At 41.7% G+C, this 20,750-nt stretch overlaps 1 protein-coding gene across 4 annotated transcripts in view; it reads right to left on the minus strand.

Annotated features, from left to right (window-relative positions):
- The window catches only part of ephb2b (eph receptor B2b), a 127,291-nt gene that overhangs the window by 41,130 nt on the left and 65,411 nt on the right, over positions 1-20,750 (minus strand). The window lies entirely within an intron of this gene.

Below are 20,750 nucleotides of genomic sequence, written 5' to 3' on the forward strand. Positions count from 1 at the left end.
AACCTCTGCCAGCAGGGCGAGATAGTTTTGTTATGTTACGTGTTCATCTGAAGAACGAGTATTGCATTACTTTAATCTAACAGTAAGTCTTAAATCGTAAACTGAATACCTTGCCCCATACACACATACCAAACCCCCAGCTGCTCGTGTCTGCCTATGTTTATGGCTTCCAATAATATATAGTGACATAAAAGCTTTAATTAGGGTTTTCTGCTCGACTCACTGAATAAAAATAGTTGTGCTGGAGCTGTGGGGTAAGGTAAGCCACTGCGCTAGGGTGCTAGTCAGTTTTTACAGCAGGTAATTTGCTGGTTGTTTCAAAGGTTTCCTGAATATTATAGCCGAAAGATTTATAACGCACTGAAGAGGAGACCTGTAGCTAAATCCACTGTGTGTGCATGTATTTATATGTGGGAGGGAGCAGGGAACCATGTTAAAAGAGAGAAGAGGGTTGAAAGCTCAGAGTATGACAGAGAAAGGAAGGGAGTGTTGTTTTCAGTGGCAATGACAACATGAATGGCTGTGCTGGCCTGTCCCCTTTGTCCAAATCAAATGTCTCTCTCTCTCTCTTGTGCGCGCGCGCACACACACACACACACACACACACACACACACACACACACACACACACACACACACACACACACACACACACACACACACACACACACACACACTTTCATATCTAAATGAGGACATCTAATTGACATAATGGTTTAAAAATGGCATTTTGTCCCCATAAGGGACGTTTTTGGTCCTCACCAACACAGTACACACACACACACACACACACACACACACACACACACACACACACACACACACACACACACACACACACACACACACACACACACACAAGAGACCAAACAAAATCAGGGCCTTTGACATTTCCATCATGGCTTCCTGGGAATTTGGTCACAACCAGACAATCAGTTGGGAGATACAGGTAATCCAGTCTATAAACCCCATATCTGTTGTAAAAGATTAAAAATAAATAAATAAAACAACCCAGCACTTCTCCAGCCTCCGTCTCCCACCATCTCTCATCTATAGCGTGCACAACAGCAGCCTTCTTTGTCCAGGAGGATGGGCCATCACAGCAAAAACAGCACACCCTTCAAGCCCCCTCCCAACTCACTCTTTTCAGGGCCCAATCCACCCTCCCCAAAACTGCTTTATTTGATGAACACACCATCAAAGAATAGACAAGGGAGATAAAGACAGGCAAGGGGTGTGTGTTCATGTGTGGTGTTCAAGGTGTAAAAGAGAAAAGGCTGGAGGGGTGAAAAAAAAAGAAAAAAAAGACAGAGGTGCTAGGTTTTGTGTGCACAGCAGGAAAAAGTGCTGAAAGCGGTGAAAATGGGCAGCGTCAGAGGGATTGTGTGTGTGTGTGTGTGTGGGGGGGGGGGGGGTATTTCCCTGTATTCCTCTGTGACCAAAGAGGCCCCTAGAGCGAGCCATGGACAAGTTTGGGCTTCCATTTGCTTTGGTGCTGCCCGTAAAAACTACATGAATCACTGACGGGACAAATTAGAGGCTTATATAAAGAGATTTGTTCTTTTTACAAGAGAGACCAACGCTCATTCAAAGGCCTAAATTAGATTAAGACAACCTGTTAGCTTTTGCAATGGCTTTCTCATTACCTTTACTATCATTCAGCCACAAATATAGACTTATCAGCCCTTGAACTGGTCACATCTGAGTGGAGTGTAACCTTGTGAAATGTCAGTCACAGCCACAGATAAACTATAGTGGAGCAGCCACGAGTTGCGTGTCTGTTCTTGGGACCGAGGACAAACCGGCTTGCCCCCCTCTGCTTCAGCACTTCCATGGGGAACACTAGACAGCACTGTTTGCAACACAGGGTCTCTGCAATTCAATTAGGAACGCAGTCCTCCTGGCCATCTAATTCAATCAGGCTTGTGTGAAAGCTATTAGACAACTGGCATTCGCTTCACTCCACACACACATACATATGCACACACACACTGGCACACAAATGATATATTCATTTCTCCCTGTAGGTTTCCATGTCTGGTGCAATTAACAGGTCTGGGGCTCTGTGTGGCTCCTCACACTGTGAGCCAGGACAGTGCCAGTGTGTGAGGGTAACCACTGATGAACTCCAAGGTGTAAATCAACCCACACTCAAACTCAAGGATACCACAGGGTCATTTAAATGGGGTATATTGTAAGAAACTCCTGTCTGATATTCAACTTTTATAACTAAGGCAGGTCAGGAAAACTATAACAAAATTTATTCACTAGATGGGTGAAGAGGCTAAACATACACGTTTGCTGATCTTACATACATACATTTTTGCGACTTTGTGTGCTTATGTACTCACAAAGGTGACTGGACTCATGCATCCTGGGGTATGAGAGGACAGCAGAATGATTTTTCCCACTATGTACCTCAGCATTTTGCTCTAAGCTGTGTTTCCTATGCAGTTGTCACAGAGCTCAGATCCCCAATCCCCCTCCCTTCAGCAGAGTCCTTTGAGACAGATTAGGAGCCGAAGTGAGGAGCAGATTAGCTGGGAATGTGGGGCACCTGGGAAATGAGCTCCGAGGGTGTAGGCACCTTAGGAGGGCTAAGACCCAAAGCACACATACACACAAACAGGACCTGTACCGTACCTACTCCCAGGAAACTCATTTAATCCATCTTCTTCTGATGCACATACATCAACACATAAATAAGTAGAGGCCGTAAAGCAGAAAGCTACTAATAAACCCCCATCTGGCCATGGCCCAAAGGACAATTTCAGCTCATACTTCAAGGGCTTAACCTCATATATGTGCCACGTATATGAGGCTCACCATCACAAGGTTTGGTATTTACAAGGACAAAAAAAAGTTTTCAGAATGTCAGCGGCAGCTAAAAATATTCTGCAAGGGAAATATTCATCATGTAACAACTGGTGTAAATTAATTTCCAACTAACTGACCTTATTTCTTATTATCTCTTTAACGTTGGCCATAAATAACACAGGGGAGCAACAAGGCACAGATATAGTACATATTACGCTCAAGTATTTTTGGTCTCTTTTGAATTTTTTATAAAGCAGATTTTGATAAAGTAATTTGTATTTTGTTAACTATAATCACAGTTGATTTTTGGAAAATATTGCATACATGTACGCAGCTGGGGATAAAACGGATTTTTCTTTCTGGCTCCAATTAATTGGACAGATATGTTTTAATTAATCTATTCAACTTAATTCTTTTAAGACATCAGAAATTTTCTGTTGAAAAAGGCCTCAACACGGTTCCAGTCCCAACCCCCAAGAGATATTCAGTTTAAATTATCATAATACAGAAAAGCTGAAAATCTTTATTTGAGAAACCAGAAGCCGGGAAAAAAAAAGGCTTTTTTCCAAATTTAATATTTTCAAACAACTGATGTACTTTCAATTGATTAATTAAATTTTTAACTCGAGTCATATATCAACACTTTGGTGCAACACTAAAGTACGCACACCATGAGTACACCACTGCACTCAAACACTCAGCGTCTCTGCAGAACATCATTCCCATGTGGCACATGTTAGCTTCTTGACTCATACAACATTGGCAGATTGGCCCTCTGTTCAAGACCACAACGCTCTCAAGACGATCATCGGGTCATAAATACCAAAGCGGGGAAAAAAAATCAGTGAAAACTATCTTAACCACAGTATTTCCATACTGTCTGATAACTACCATCTGTCAATAAAGGAGGAAACAGAGATGAAAGGAAAGTATCACTGGAGCCATGCATGCTGCACAGTAATAATGTCTGGAATTTTCACTGCACTCTGTTTTTTCATCTTTTCCCACTTTTTTCAGTAGGGGAGGGAAAAAAAGAAGAAGCACAAATGGTGAAATTACAGGCATCTGAGCCAACACATATACACACAGGGTCGAAACATGAACAAGGCTAGAGGGTGGGCGGTTGGGGGGAATAAAGCGGAAAGGGTCATTTCATGCAGGCAGATCACTTGACAGCTTGCTCTCCAGAGGATGTAGAGGTCCAATCAGGTTGCTGGTGGACCTCTTAGGTACATTGGGTTGCAGATGGTTGGGGTGTGGCAGGAGGCATGCCCCATTGTCTGCATTAATCTCTATTTAAGATGGCTTGTCAGCCTTGAGGATCCACATCACACAGAAGGTAGCTAAAATGTGTCCTATTATTTGTAGTGACAGATCATTAACAAGACTGGAAAAAAAACATCCGTTAATGCAGATAATGGTATATAATTTGAAATTAGAACATGGTACTTCATAATCTGGCCACTAATTAAATGTCTGTGCTTGGAAAAAGTAATTAATTCAGTAAAAAAAAAATCTGTGGTTTATTGCAGAAGGTTCACAGATGTATGCACTTTGCTTGGTTGTTTCAAATAGCTGAATTCTAATGAGCTTTTTGCATATTTACTAATCACTGCTACAGTTGTTCTTCATTAAACCATCATTTCACAGCTGTCTTTAAATAGTTCGAAAGTTTTCAAAACTATTTAAAAGTCCGTTTAAATTCACCTTTGTTGCATAAAGTTATTTTCCCTCAGCCTTACCTAACATTGCATGCAAGCTGCAAGTAGAGACACTGAACTTTTACTGTAAGTTGACACGGCATACCAGTTATTGTGTTTGTAGTACCTCGGTGTTTATGACAGAGGAAAAAAGCTCCACCTTTCTTTTTACGTACCAGCTGAATGAGTGTGCACTGTTTCAAATTTGAGATGGGTAGGAAATTAGAAGACACAGTAGCGATCAGATGTCAGGCCGTTGAGCTGTGATCGTAGAGGCAAACAAAAGAATGTGTGCAGGCTCCACCAACCCTCGCCTGCACCTTCGTGGGAACAGATCACCTGCTGCACCACGGGATGCATTGAAAAGCACAGCATCCCTCGAAACGCAAGACTATACAGTGGTTGCAGAGTTGCTGCCTCCCCCCCTATGGAGAATTACATAGGGGGGAAAATACATTCCAAACTACTCATGCTCTATATCACAGCTCTCTAAGGCTATGAATCAGACATCTATTTTTAAAGCATTTCTGGAGGACTGTGTTTACACTACGTGCTTTCTTGAGATGTAAAGATCAATGTGTCTGAACTCCTTATGAGTTTTGACTGGGGCTGTTAGTGCTATGGCCTCCTAAACCCCCAAATGTGCCCTTTTCTCAAGGACAGCCAGTTGCTAGGGCAACAGGAGCCATTGCTATGTGAGGCAGCTTCCCCGCTCCGTTCCGCAGGCTGCACCCAGACCTTACAGCCCCGATCGTCTCAGACTGCTGATGACAGTAGGACTCGGTGAGCCCAGGAAGAGGATAAGAGGTGGAAAAGGAAGAGGCAGAAGAATAGTGGGACGAATGGATGATAAATAACCTCAGTGACCCACTGAAGACAAAAAGCACGTTGGCCTAGAATTCACATACTCATCTTCGTGTAGATAAGCAATACAGAATGACTTGTGCTGCACAGTGTGTGAAATAAACAACCTATTAAAGTTGTCCGACTGTTTTTGGAGCTTGTCTGAATTTGTAAAATACCATCAGCTTCACATTGACTTTAATCTTCCTTATCTAGTTCAACAGGCAGCATTTATTTTCTGCGCAGCACAACAGCCCCAGTAACTGGCATCCTGGCCGGTACAGGTGAGAGGCAAGCTAGGAGATGGGTAGAGGCGGTAGAGTTCTTTGTGCCTGGAGGCAGATGTAGGAAATAGCTGACAGAGGCAATCACCGGTCTGTATATGTCTTTTTGTGTGTCTGTGTTTGTAAAGGACAGCACTGAGAGCAACAGCAAGCAAGACCGAGCAAGAGAGAAAGAGACGAGGAAAGATGGGGGAGGAGGAGGGAGGCTTTACTAAAATCCAAACAAAGGCAGAAAGCGGCAGCTCCAAGCTCGGCGACAGAGGCTCCCTAAGGTGCAGTCTAGCTGATGGACAGGTGGCATAAAGGGGCTGCGTGTTGTCCAGTCAGTAGGGACAAGGGAGGTGTCACAGCAGAAGGGTGGGGGTGGGTGTGAGGGGCAGTGGGGTGAGTGGCATTGCAAGGAGCAGCTGGTGCTGAATCCTGCCACTGTCCCTGTGTAACCCTCCAATGCACACATACAAACACACAAAGACATACCTCATACAAAGCACAATAGATAAACAGTGCCCCAAACTGGACCGTGGGTATAATTTTCAGGGGCTGGATTTCATATCTACAACCATCTCTCCCTGGAGTGTATTTATTGAAGATTATATCAATTCTTCTGACCACAAGCATTTAATGAGGCAGTAGGGAGTCCGAGTGAATTATATTATCCATTTCATCTACAAGAGAAGAAAAAAACTCCCAAAACAGCTGTAACGTGCCTATTTGGCACCTGTGCTCGCATCCATGAAGCACGTAGACACACGTCTGCACAAACAAACGTTACTTTAAAAATACATTTATAGCCAAAATATTATTCTTTCAGCCTGTCAATCAGTAGGAAGACACGTTTCAACCTTGTTCAGCTTCTTGCAAATGATAAATAAATATCAAATCCTTTTGCAGACTTTGTAAGTTGCCAAGAATAATACAAGGCAAAAGGTGTACGTTTCACATATATTCTCTGCTTTGATCGCGTGACTCAAATCAGGCTTACTTGTCAAATGGATAATAAGTTCATAAAAATTCAAGTCATGACAAGCCACGGAAGACAAATCACCAAAACACAATTTTACCCGACTCAAAAGATGCAACCTCAAGGAGCAAAATCAGACATTTGCACCTACACAAAACACATCCAAAACCTCCTCCCTGCTCCATTACACCTGCACCTGAAAAGAGTGGTATTGTTGGGAGGAGATTCATTTGAAGGCTTTAATGACTGCCATTTAGAGGTGGAATACATTAAATAGACCAATCATGGCTGCGGAGTGAGGTGATGGCCCAAGCATATTTATACTGAGTGAATACATCGACTAATTAGCCTTTAAATATGTCATTAATTCATCTAAAACAAGCGATCTCCGAGCTATTCATCTGCCTGCTCTACATCTTCTCCCCCTCTATGACTACATCCTTAACCCCGATAAAGGAGGGGCTTAGCTGGCTGGTCTCCCTTCCATTTGTCCTAATCAATGGAGACTGTTCAGCCAAGACCCGGGGGGTCAGTGAAATTAAGTATCCAGCTCACACAGAGGATCAGGCTGATTCTGGGGCAGAGGGAGAGATAGGCAAGCCCTTTGTTACCTTGGTAACTAGTCTGCTCCTGAGTTTCTCCAATCTATGCCTTCAGGCCAAGTCTTCCCTTGTTGGGGTGGCTTACACCAAAACAGCTGCTCTCTAAGAATAGTTACGCACTGTGTCCTGTTCATGGAAACATACTTTTTAACATTTTTTCATGAATGCTTGGTGTTTGTTTATGCTCATTGAATAGACAGTATTGCCTAGAACCACTGAAAACATATTAACACTGATTTGTGTGAAGTACTTGCCCTTTACCATGGATGCTCCTTGCAAAAGTATTAATATATTCACACAAAGCACTAACATGACTAACACTAACATATTCTAGCACTTTCTTGGTTCAAATCTCTGAGGTAAATAAATGGTTTTATACTGTAATTATCTCTTTTGTGGTTCACAGAATGGCAAAGCCAAAGAGAGACAGGCAGGTCTGAACACATTACATCTAGTTCGAAGACCTTTCTAAAAAAATGTTTGTAAGCGATTAACTACAAAGGGGGTTAAGAAAATAATTACTGTATATAAGGATAACCATTGATGCTTCCATGTTCCCTTGCAAAGCATCTACTCAAAGAATCCTGAATCCTCTTCATTTTCAGGAAATGCTCCTCTATGCTATGCCAGGTGTTAGCAATTTGGACTTTTTAAGGAGGAATGAAGGCCTGGTTTCAGTCTGTATTTTAGTTTTTAATTTTGTTGTCAGCCCTACAGAAACAATAACATTTGCTGTAATGGGATGTGCAGTTACACTACGTTAATGGATAAATGCATCACTTCATTGTATCTTTAATAGCATCTTTTCTCTTTACAGCATACTGGTTTTGAACCCAACATTCAAATTGTTTCATTATGGGTTGTGGCGAAAACTAATCACAGCTTTATTAGATGAGATTTTTTATGTATGCCCATCACGTCTTGGAGAGTCTCTGATGAGGCTAGTCAATCATCCTCAGTTAGAGACGCTTAATAGTATGACTGAAATGCATACATGCCACACATAAAACCCTAATTCAGCGCACCTTGCCTGAAGCATAGCTTTCCACTTGGCACAATTCAACACATTCCAGTACCACATATGTGACATACCCACACAAACCAACACATATCCCCTTTGACATTAATGCCAACGTACTGAAAAGGTCATTGTACAAATATAAAGGCCTAGAAGATGCCTACAGTCGCTGTCTGAGGAATAGCTACTGTACTGTACGTAGCCATAAGCTGACAGTCATGTGAGCCATCATTACCACATCTATTTGTGAGAAATTTACAGCACTGGTATAAACTTGCCTATGCGCAAAAAAAGAAAAAAAGAAAAAACAAAGACATCAGTCAGATCCACTTTTGGGTTTCTAAAGTTAGAGTGTCAGAAGTTGAGGCAGCTTCAAATGAGTTAGGGCCTGCAAAAGGACGACTGGCAGATTAGTCTTGGGTTCCTGGAGGCAGCAGGATTATCCTAGGGAGGCTAGCGGGGGTCATGTCAGTTTCACTCAGACTAAAATCCCCGTCCACAGAACCCATAAATGAAATGCCAAGTGCAAAAAAGCCAACAAAAAACAAACAAGAAACATTACACATGTTGTAGATGGTCAGAAATGCCATAGAGGTGTGCTTTCACAAAGCGCCAGACAAAGCTAAAGTAAATTTGTGTAATATCTGTGTCTTAGTCGTACAGGTTTCTGAAAATCGAATAACCTACTATTAACAGGGGGGAGATGAAGTGCCAAAACTATTTTAGAAGATCTGGTACAATGAGAAAACAGGACGGTGGAAACACTGCTACTCTTGCTTTTCTGCTTGGAACTTTGATGAGGAAACGGGAAGGGCAGCCTTCCAAAGCCATTGATTTGTAGACCTCTTCCAACTCTCTTAACCAGAGGGAGAATATACTGAATACATTAATAAAAAAAAAAAAACAACCTGCAGTCCTATGTTGTGATTTTTTTCAGGGGTCTTTCTTTATCAACGTACAATCTCTAGAACCCTGGCCTGACATTCACTATTATTGTGAATTAAGGTGTCAGAAAAAAACTGTTCAATTCTAAACAAATAAAACTTTATTTGAAAGTTTATTTCAATACAGAAAAAGTATAAAATACAGTAACAATGTGTTCCACTGGGAACCAGTGCGGGCCTCCTAAGAGGTCAAATACCTTCTTATCAGCACACTAACAGGTTCTGGCTCGACAAGCTCAATTAGCTAGCGCTTAGTGCAGTGTATGAGAAGTCCACGCTCTCAGCACAAGTCCCATATCAACAGAACCAGGGAGATGACAGACAAGCCAGGCCCACAAAGGCCCAATTGTGGCTATCCCTAGAAGACCAATGAATGACTAACGGAGGAGGAAGGACTTATGTTCTCAGGGGTTTTGTGATGTGGCTGATAAAATCTCTCAGGTGAATGACAATGCCACTGTAGAAACTCTACTGAATAAATTACTTCCATTGAGGTCAAAATCCTGAAATGAGTTTTACAGAAAATCTAGTGTTGATAGATGAGGTTAAAATGAAAGATTGAAACTGGGAATATATTAAGTATAATGTGCTGTTTTCTTTTGCATACTCAAGGATTTACAGGAAAGAACTTATACATCACTTTTGATTGGGCTTCTGTTTTGTTTGGAAGACCAAAAAGATAAACAGTGAAGTGTTTAGGCACATCTGATAAAAGTCTTCTGATGAAACAATGACAGTATTTCTGGATCGCTGATGATTTGACTGGAATAACAGTGATCCTGTTGATGCCCATCCCTCTTGCAACATAATACTGACAGATAATGAGGTGCGTCAGAGCCATGATTTCAATCATAGTCAGTCATTTAGTAATGGGAAACCTGCCTGCTGGCATGGCGTACAAGCAGATGGAATTTAAACCACCTTTTGCCAAGTTTTCATTGGCTCTTTTCCCCATTGCCACACTTTATTAGCAATGAGGTACAATACTGTGAATGATCCGTACTTAATCACACTGCCTGCAGGCCAAATTGACTCTCATAATCTCACAAGTTTTCATGTTGTTAAGGAAACATCTTCTGAGGGCCTTGAGTGTCATGGTCCTGGGCCATGTGGGCCCAGTATTCTTAGTTTCTTGTATTTTTGTATTTCGTTCCTTATTTAGGCCATGTTTCCTACGTTGTCCTGTTGTGGTGTTCCTTATTTGACTTCCCCTTGTGACTTTTATCCCCTGTGTGCCCCTCTATGTATCTGTGAGCCCTCATCTCCCCTCCTTGTTTCATTCCATGTTTCCCCAGCCCACTATGCCCGTGCTCTCTCTCTCCTCCTGTTTGCACCTGTGTACTTCCTGTTTTACTTTGACAGTCTCCCGTCAGTGTTGTTTACTCCTGCCATGTCTTGTTATGTTTATCTGTGTCAGCTGTGTTCCCATGTGTGGCCACTTCCCCTGATCATTCCTCTTGTGTATTTAGTCTCTGTGTTTCATGTAGTCTGTGTCGCGTCGTCTGTGTTACCACCCCCTGTGTTCCGTATCTCCAGCCATAGCTTTTTCTTAGTTTATGGCCAGTTTAGGTTTTCTGTTTGAACTATTACCCTTATACTGCCCTCGCTCTGGTTTGTTCTGTTATCAGCCATAATAAAAGGCTCGCTTTTGTTTAATCCACTCCTGCATCTTCGCTTGTGTTCGCGTCTGGGTCCAACACACACATTCCCACACGGTCTATCTCCACGGACCGTGACATTGAGAGCATGACCAAATAAACGAATGCTGTGATCAAAATGTTAAAAACAGATCCTCTAGACTACACTTGTGCAGGATTCCTACATTGACAATGGATGTGTGCAAATGTTGTGTCCATCTCCACAAGGAAAATTTGACTGTCTTCTTCCTTGTGTAGACTTGACACAAAGGCTCCACTGAAAGAAAACTACTTAACTACAAGCAATCTGTTGAAATAGGTCATTATGGTGGAGGCAAGCTGTGAATGCGCCACATCCCCAAATCAATACGTGAATTGCTATATTTAGTAAGAAGGTCGCAAGGAGGAGTTATCAAGGCTCTAGAAGGAATGAATGACATCGATGTATCAGTGCTGTGCTTGAGTGGGGCCTGCTCATTTTGGATTCAGATAGCTTCAAAATGTCTTCTCTATTGGGGCTTACTCTCTGTGGAGTGCTGAGCTATCCCTTACGGTGGCTGAAAATGTCACATTCTGCTCAGTGTCAATGTCATAACATTAACCTTCACGATGGTACACTCATACAGTGCAGAGACATATTCTTTCTTATTCTAATTGTCAGTATTCTCATTTGTATTTAAATCATGCAGAATATATCTCGTAGGGAGTGTTTACATTTAATGTTTTATATAATTTAATTAGGTGGGTTGTCGATTTTAAATTATAATCTTCTGAATATTAGTAATATGCGCAGATGCTACCTAAATGAGATAAAACAAAATTTTAAAAACTATAATCCTTGGATCTTCTCTCTGCTTTTGGCAGATGACGTGATTCTGTTGGCTTCATCAGGTAGTGGCTTCCAGCTCATACAGAGTTCACTGCCGAGTGTGAAGCAGCAGGAATTATGGGAATCATGACCTCTAACCTGGGTTAGTAAGTATTTTGGGGTCTTGGTCACGAGTGAGGGGAGACTGCCAAAAGGATTGGGGGGACGTCCACATTGAAGAGAGGTGATGAGAGAGCTGAGCATAAACACAAAGCTGTCAATTTAACAGTGGTTCTTTGTCCCCACCCTCACCCATAACCTAAAGAATGAGGTTGCAGATACAAGCAGCGGAAATTAGTTTCTTTTGAAGGGTGGCTGTACAAAGGCAAAATTCATAATGTAAGTTAACTATAAATCATATATATATCCTATATATCTTACAGTTAATATCATCCCATAAACAAAACAAATCCACTCCCCTGCCAAAGGAAGTTTATGATAAGCAGAGACATAGCATAAGTTTACACTGAGTCTTTCTTTCTAAGTCTCTTTTTGTTCTATTCCTCTTGCCAAATCACCGTTTAGTTTTAACTATGTCTGTCTCCCTGAGAGCTGACAAGATCTGTCTTTTCGTTTCAGCTAAAATCCCCAGCATCGCGATGACTTCGCACAGTGGGAAAAAAAAAGCCAAGACAGAGGGAGACAAAAATCAAAACAGCCTCATTAATAACTGTGACTAATATATTCCATACAGTTCTTTAAGCCTGTTACTTCAGAAGAACAGAGATGCCTATATTGTGGGGGGAGCCAGTAGTGGCCCCAATGTGTGCTGAGATGGTGCCATACAAAGTCAGTTGGTGGGGTGTAATGAAAACACCCTGCACATGAAAATGCACGGATACCCCCACCCCTGATCCCACCCACCTTAAAAGCGAGTGAAACACTGTAAAGACCACACAGCCTTGAGATGACCACAATAAACCAGAACACTGGTCCCAGCACGAAGTGAGCATTTCCCAGGCATCAATACGCTGCAAGGCCAATCTGTGCTTTATAGTAAACACTGGCGGGTGGTTAATGTCCAACTAGAGGAGCAGGGTATGTGATTTTTCTGTTTATCCCCTTGAGTGTGTCTCTGTTTTAGTGCCTGTTATTCTCCAATCCTTCTCTCTCTTTGAGCCACTAAAGCTTTATGAGAGGCTACGCTTTGAGTAAACAGGAAATCAAACCTTGACCTAAAGAACCTTATAGTTCCCTCTTTTTTTAAGGTTAGTGCTAAAATCCAGTATTTATTGTTGAGTTAATAGGTTTTCAGCAACCAATGTATTCAGGTATTCCTTGCATGGAATTCTAGTATCAAGATTTAAATAAATTAACCGTAAAAGGTTCAGATGATACTGAGTGGATAGAGTTGTTCATTATAACAAGAAGTGGCGATATCAATCACTTCCTTAGGTAAAATGAGTGTATCAGCTGAGTCTATTTTAACAGTGTGCAAAGTATGAACTGCTAACGTGTTTGCGTTATCATTCCACGGAATTAAAAGGCTACAGTTCAGCTTATTAAAAGGAAATTAAGAAGTAATTACTGTCCAATTTTCACGCATGATGGGGACATAAAAACACAATTGATAATATCTCAGTACTGCACTCATGCTGTGAGGTCCAAAGGAAGCAATGTTTTTTCACCCCCACACAAGGCAGCAGCCTTCTTATTAGCTTGTTATTTTGCCACCAATAAAAAAAACCCCAACTAAAATCCCTAAAGGGTTTACTGTATAACCTGTGGGAAAATAAAACTAATCATAATGCAAAGACCTAGAGGTAGAGAGGAAGAACACGAAAGAGTGGGGCATTGTGAGATTTGTCACCCATAAACCACGGGTACATATTATAATGAACTGGAAAGCGTATTCTAGCTGACTAGATAAGGATTAGCCAAGCGGATTGTGCCATGCCTTTCATCTTCCAAGGCATGTTTTCAAAAAAAAATCTGTATCCTTTAGATGAACCCAGTTCTTTACAAGAGTGCTAAGAATGAGAAAAACCGTGTCGAACCATACCTTTTAGCCGATAGCTTGTGAATTTCCACGGGAGAGTGGAACAGCTCATTATACTGAGTAATTTATTTGCTTAGCAGCAGCCCGATGGGAGGTAAAAAAGTTTTAACATCCAGAAAATTCTGTAAGTAGCCCATTTACAAAGCAGAGCTGTCCCCCGCAGCAATGAAACACCATCCCCCTCAAAGTGGCTTCAACAGTTAAACCAGGCCAGTATTTTGGCTGAAGTACTAGTACTGGATAGAGTGACAATGTGTGTGTAGGAAACCAACAATAAAATAGATCTTGGAAAAAAAACATGAATTAGAGAATACGCAGTTAAGTGTCAAGTACAGACGCTGCTTATCTGTGTTTTGTAATGGCAGTGATTCTGGCTGTGACTATTTTTACTTTTGGTAGCTACAAGGTTCTAGGAATAGATAGTCTTAAGATATCTAAAATTAGGTGCAGATATACACAGTTCTCTCACTATGAAGCCTCAAGATCCTCTCACTTTCTTCTACTGTCATCTGTAGTTCAGGCTTTTTGCTTATCCTCTGAAATATCTGATATAGCATCCAGTACATGGGCTAGTAGAGAATTCAGATCAACATTCATGGCTCCAGAAGCCAAAATGATGACACTGGAGATGAGCTTTTTTTTTTCTTCTTGCACTACTACTGTTTGTGGTTTTGAACTCTGGAGCACATTTTCCTACCACCATCAGTTTAAACTGCACTAACTTAGGTGATCCTCATCCGGCAACATGACAAAGTTACACTTGAGATCAAATCTAGTTCTATTTAAATCATTAATTTTAAAATCGTTTTTCAGATCATTTTCAGATCATTCTTGAGGTGTGATGTTTGATATAGTGAATGACCTAATACAATATTAGTGAGGTGGATTTCAGCCAGAAGTCGGGAAGACACATGTAGTAACCTGGCTAAGAAAACACAGCACAGTTGTACAGCAGTGGTTCTCAACAGGGGAGAGCTTAACTTTTCATGGGGCTTTGCGTGGAAGTGCACAGTTTAAGACTCAAACACCTTCCTGGGAGACCGATGACAGAAAACTTTGCTATAAGAGTCCAACTTCTGGGATGACATTAACCAGATGGTTTCTAAACATTATGGAATGAAATCCACAAATAAAATAAATATCAACATAACCTCTTTGATTTGGTTGTTGACATTGCCCAAACTCTGCAGAGGCTCCGGGGGTTACGTAAAGCTTGCGTGGACACAATCACCACACTGAGATGGACAGAGATGTTGCCCTTGAATCCAAGGATATTTTCTGTTTGTTGGTTCTTCTTATTCAGTCTCAGCCTGTGGAAACAGTCGTTAAATTAACTCAATCTTTTTTGTTTTCCTTTACAGCAGCAGGAAGTCCTTTCTGAAGCTAAATCGCCTTGATTGCCGACTAATTAAATGCACAGGAATTTATCTTAATGACACTGCAAGGGAGATATATCGACAACACAGAGATTTACAGTGCATGCTGACTCATGCTACAAAGTTAAGTGGCACTCATAGTGTCAAGCAGATAAATAAGTATACATTTAAACCACTTAACTGTAGAAATTACTTTTCTTTTCTTTTTTTAAATCCAAGTACTGGAGGTCACTGTATGTAAAGGAAAAAAAAATGCTTATTTCTCCGTATTGGTCATATTATGAATTATGGTTCAAAAGTCAAAGAAAGCAGACTTATTTTCATATTAACAGCCAAAGTTTTTCATATTATATAAAGTGTTTTTGAAAGGAACTGTACCGTCTCATCTCAATGCGTACGACCAAGTAATCCCTAAGCTGAAGTCAAAACATCAGAATGACAAAATACCGCAATTATGAAGTTTATGGCATTAATATTCTCTCCCTGTGATATCTTTCTCTTCGGCTGCTCAGTGGAGATTATCTCTCTTGGTTATTAGTGCAGCATGTTGACAGGCATTGGGGCATGTTACACTGATAAGAGGAGAAGAAGAGAAACGAACTCTAGCTCTAGCCTGTCCCTGTTAATACGTCCCACCTACACTTTGCCTTTCAATTCCATTTATCTCTTTCCCTTCCCATCTCTTGGCCTCACTAGTGCAGCTATTTAATCTTTAAGCAAGTGAAGTTTAGCAGGGGAGAGATCTTTGTTGTTCGGTGATGCTTCTCATTTTAGATCCTATTATTGTTTATAAGACTCTGCAGAGGAGGAAGCAAATATCGAATGAAATAAAAAAGCAACACAATAAATGACTGTTAGATTATAACTAAAACACCTGTCTATAATGCTGCAGTGTTCCCATTGTGCTCCCACTCAGAGTGGTCTAGAGCTTCTGAGTCTGAAACACTGTGATGCTGTATGAGACTGAATGGTCACCCTCCTAAAATGATCAAGGGTTTACCTCTGTGTGAACAAGCATGCACACACTATGGGCATAAATTACATGTGGCACTTCTAAGCACTTTTAATCAGTGACATGAACACTGTTTTTTCTCTGCTCTCACTTTTAGATTAGCTGCAATGTAGGTCAACAGCACACAACACAAGACACCACAATTTTTTCAGTGTTGACCGAGTTCTAATATATCATTGAAAGAAGCAAAAAAAAAAAAACAAGGTCACTGATACTCGAGAGGGATTCCTGTCTTAAACAGTGAGCTCAATTGTTTCTCTTTTTTTTTTTTTTTTTACCAGACAGATGCTTTATCCATCAGTCTCCCTTAGCTGAGAGAGCGAGGATTCCTCTAACAGGACACGGGTCGAGGACATCTGAGAGACAACACATGGGGATGTTTTGACAAAGCCCCGGCCTCGTCTCTGATGAGAAAGAGTCCCATATGGATGGATCTGTGCACTGCACGGCTCTCATTTCCAGAATTGCCTGTCCAAGGCAAATTAATCACAAATAAATCCATAAGGTCTCAGACTTGTCACTCTGCCTTGCATTCATGGAGAAATCCCAGAAAACTACCTATAGTATCTTGGGGCTCAGAGTGAGACAGGTAGAGGTGTTACAAGCAAGAAGCAGACCAACAGGAAGCCCTTACAGTCAAGGAGAAGGCCAATAATGTGAAAAGAGGTGCCGGGATTATAAGAGGTCATACTGTCTGAATTTGAGATTCAAAAGATGGTGTGGGATAATGAGGAGTGTGACGGAGGGGCATATGGAGCAGAGCCTGGCATGTGCAAAACCATGTGGAAAACGTTTGCAGGCTTAACAGGCCATGATCTTTGAATTCTGAGAGATTCGCAGGGATCGCGGGTCACGTTATCACATCCACATATGATAAATGTGCTGTGAAAATGAGGATAATAAAGTGCATGTGTATGGGTATACAAATGACTGCTTACTGTTATTTCATTTGTGTACTAACAACACGGCTGAATTTTGACAGTTTTGTCTTATTAGACTCTTTCTTTCCCTTATCTGAAGCTCCCTTAATTCTTCTTGTTTTTCACCCTTTTTGCTGCTATATGGATGTGTGCAGGGTGGAGAACAGACAGAGAAATAGAAGACCAGCAGACAGAAAAAAAAAGCACCTGGCCATACTGAAATCCCATCACAGTGGGGAAGAAGGAATAAAGGCTCCTGAATGTTCCCTGGGGCCCTCTGGGAACAAAATGACATGTCTTAGAGCTCGTCTATTCACCTCCTGCTGTTACAACATCCTACAATGTGTATAGACCAAAGAGGCCGCCTCTATCAAACACACATCACAATCCTTTATTGGATCCGTGTTTAAAAGAAAAGGGGGGTAAAAAAGAAACCAGTAATGGAAATTAAGGGATGCTGCTTATGATGCAGATATTAAGTCATGTTGTCTGTAATGCCATTTAACAGGCAAATGTTGCAGTAATGAACATCTGCTGAGGCACTAATTTGTATTCCTTATGTTTAACTAAACAGCTAACAGCAGCCGAAGTAGCCATCAATCCACAAGAATACGAGAGGCTTTTACTTTAACATAATATTGTGTGAATGCCTATTGTGTAGGCAGGCTGTTGACATTTTGGTCTCTCTTTCTTTCCCTTATTTTCTCCCACTCTCTCTCTCCCTCACTCGCTTTCCTCCGTTACTGCAGCCCAATGCAAACCTTCCCTCATCTTTGTTTGCACAATGCACAATGCAGCAGAAGCCTTGAGGGGGTGTGTTTGTTTTGTTTTGCTTTGTGTCTTGTTCCACACAGAGGACAGCCATCCAGTCATCAGCATGGCTGTTCCCCACGTGCACTGTTAGTCAATTAGAGCTGCCATTAAAGGCAGAGGCACCGAGGGAAATAAAGGCAGCGGCGTGGATTTGTCTGTGCTGCGCTGATTTCCATCCTTAAAGCCTCTCCAGACGAAGAGGCTGCAATAATTGGGATTCTGACAGTGGGTTAGGGGGACTCATTTCCTGGTTTCGCCTCCTCCCCACCACTTTTCCATGCAATCATGTCTATCCAATCATGTCCGCCCAGCACCTACCTTTGCACTCGACCCCCCTAACTCTCTTTATCTATAGCCACATTTGGCTGAAGAATTACTGAAGCCTTTCCTCCTTAATCTAATTGCTCTGGTGTAACTCCAGGAACATTGCTTCCAAGCACCTACTACCGATGATGCAGACCTCACCAGGAGACAGACTTGTGTTGTTTTCCAATTCTTTTCAATGTGACCTAAAACACGTAGTTCTACTATTAGTTGGGAGAAGTTCTCTAATAAACAGTATGTCTAAATACTGGAGTAGTTGCCAATAAATCTGGTAGATATCGGAGTTACAGAATATTACTACTCCAACAAATCTGGGCCACAAGGGTACACAAACTGCTACTTCTTTTACAATACTTTTCTTTCTCCTTAGATACAGTGACTATCAAAATCATTGCCAGACATAAATCAAGTTGTTGTTATCACTGTGACAGATTGTCTCCATCTGAATCTTCACTCCTCAATAACATGAGCCACACTCCCACAGTTGAGACCCTTGAACTCACAATAGCATGGGGTTAGATGATCAGATTACACTCAGGAAAACACACATGGGCATTGTTAAAGGAGATTGCAATTCCACTCATGAACATGGCTCTCATTGTGCCCCACTGAAGAGAATGCTTTTCATTCTAGGGCAAACAGGACCTCATGTGTCTCTGTGGTGCACCATCTCCTCAAGGCTCTGAGGGGAAATCAGATCTTTCTCGTCAGGGCCAGCTCTACTGAAAGGGTCTGGTATGGTTTCTTCACTCATGGCACTTCTTAGAGAAGAAACTTAATCTCACTTATAAGACAATTGCAGAGGGAAAAAAAAGGCCTCAGCAATTCGATGTAAGCACCCCATTCTGCTGTCAATATTTTGACAGATTTCATGACAGCATAATTATTTGCCGGGATCCCTGCCAAGGGTTTAATTGTTACATGCGTAATTACACGTTTAGTTGAGGAGATGTTGGTACAAAGCACTGGTTGCATTATTACTATTAGAGGACAAATAGTGTCTTTCATCTTGCCTCCTTTATGCTGTCTCTACAGCTCCATAATCCCCTCATGTAAGAGGATACCTTACGAACCCTCTGAGGGCACCTCTCACAAATCAATTCATTACCCCATAATATCGGCTGGCATATGTGCATCTTTCATAGATCAATTCATTATCCAACTTCTGGCAGCTGAAAGGCGGCGGCAGACCACAGTTTAATGTAGTGATATCAGTTTGCAGTGTTCAGGAAGATGACTAGAGAGCACATGAATTGAAGGCAGTCTTCCATCCAAAAAGGCTTCTAACCAATCGGGGAACTACAACACAACATCTTTTTTTAGTCGTAATGGTTTTATGTCCTTTCTTGGTAAAGGACACACTTCCCAATTGTTTGTGCTGAAGCTCATAATTATTGTATAGAGCCATAAAATCCATCTCTGTATCATTGTGCTGCATTCCACAGCTGCACTCACAGATAATCCATCCCTCACATAAAGCTTTAATAATGAGTCAATGCATCACAGGATCAAGGGAAACAGAGGGAAAAAGAAAATGGTGAAATTCTGCGCTCATGTAGTGTATATATGCTTGCCAGAATAACTGCCAGTACCCAAATCTACTTTCACTGCCTAAGTGGTGCTGAAGACGAAAAGGGAAAATTGGCCATTAAAAAGGTTTTATCCTAGTTGATCTTGACCAACAAAGCCAGTGAACAGAAACTGAGAAATAAATATGGAGGCAATCAGACAGAGCAGGCAAAACGCAGTGAGGATATGAAGTGGATCAACATACTTTCCCTGAGTGGACAACATTTAATTGTATAATCCCATTTAGCTCAAAATACACCATGACTGAGGACACCCCTGAGATGTTCCAATCCACCACATGCAGTGAATTACATGTAGGTCAGAAAACAAGCAGATTAGTGTAATTATGCATGGATGTGGATCAGAGTAGCTTGCTGCACCATCTTCACATGCCTCTTATTGGCCCATATTCCTTAAGGAGGAGCCGCTGCCTGTCCCCATTAGTAGTCCTTGAACAGGCCTGACAGTGTTTGGGGAGGCAGCACCCATCAGGTTTTACCCTCCCAGCACACAGGCGCTAGGGGATGCGCTGTAATTACAGGTGCACATAAGAGAGGCAGCAACACACCGCTCTGAAATGCAGGTGGGTGATTTGTTGTGCTGAGCTGGATCAGCACTGCTGCAGTCCGCAGGTTACACGCTGCTGTGCTGCTTCAAGTGATCAGCATCTCTAAGCACGCTAACCAAATGCCACCTGGCAGAGTGTGGATAGGGCATGGCACAGGTAAATGTTGGGTGCATTGATGTTTTGAAAAGCCAAATCGATTTGCCTGAGAGGGATTCCAATTGACAGGAAAATGTGTGCAATTTTGAAAAATGTCCTCTTTGTCCCACTGGTTGAGAGGAGGCATACTACAAGCAGAAGAATTTTACAGATTCAAAATTGTTGCTAGCATTTGAGTGTGTGTGTGTGTGTGTGTGTGTGTGTGTGTGTGTGTGTGTGTGTGTGTGTGTGTGTGTGTGTGTGTGTGTGTGTGTGTGTGGTCTTATTTAAATATCTGTTGAACTTGATCACTGTGAACAATATGCACAGAGATGTGTTTTTCTCTGGGAAGAAGCTCAA

The sequence above is a fragment of the Rhamphochromis sp. 'chilingali' genome (genome assembly GCF_963969265.1).
Source record: "Rhamphochromis sp. 'chilingali' genome assembly, chromosome: 9".
NCBI lineage: Eukaryota > Metazoa > Chordata > Actinopteri > Cichliformes > Cichlidae > Rhamphochromis > Rhamphochromis sp. 'chilingali'.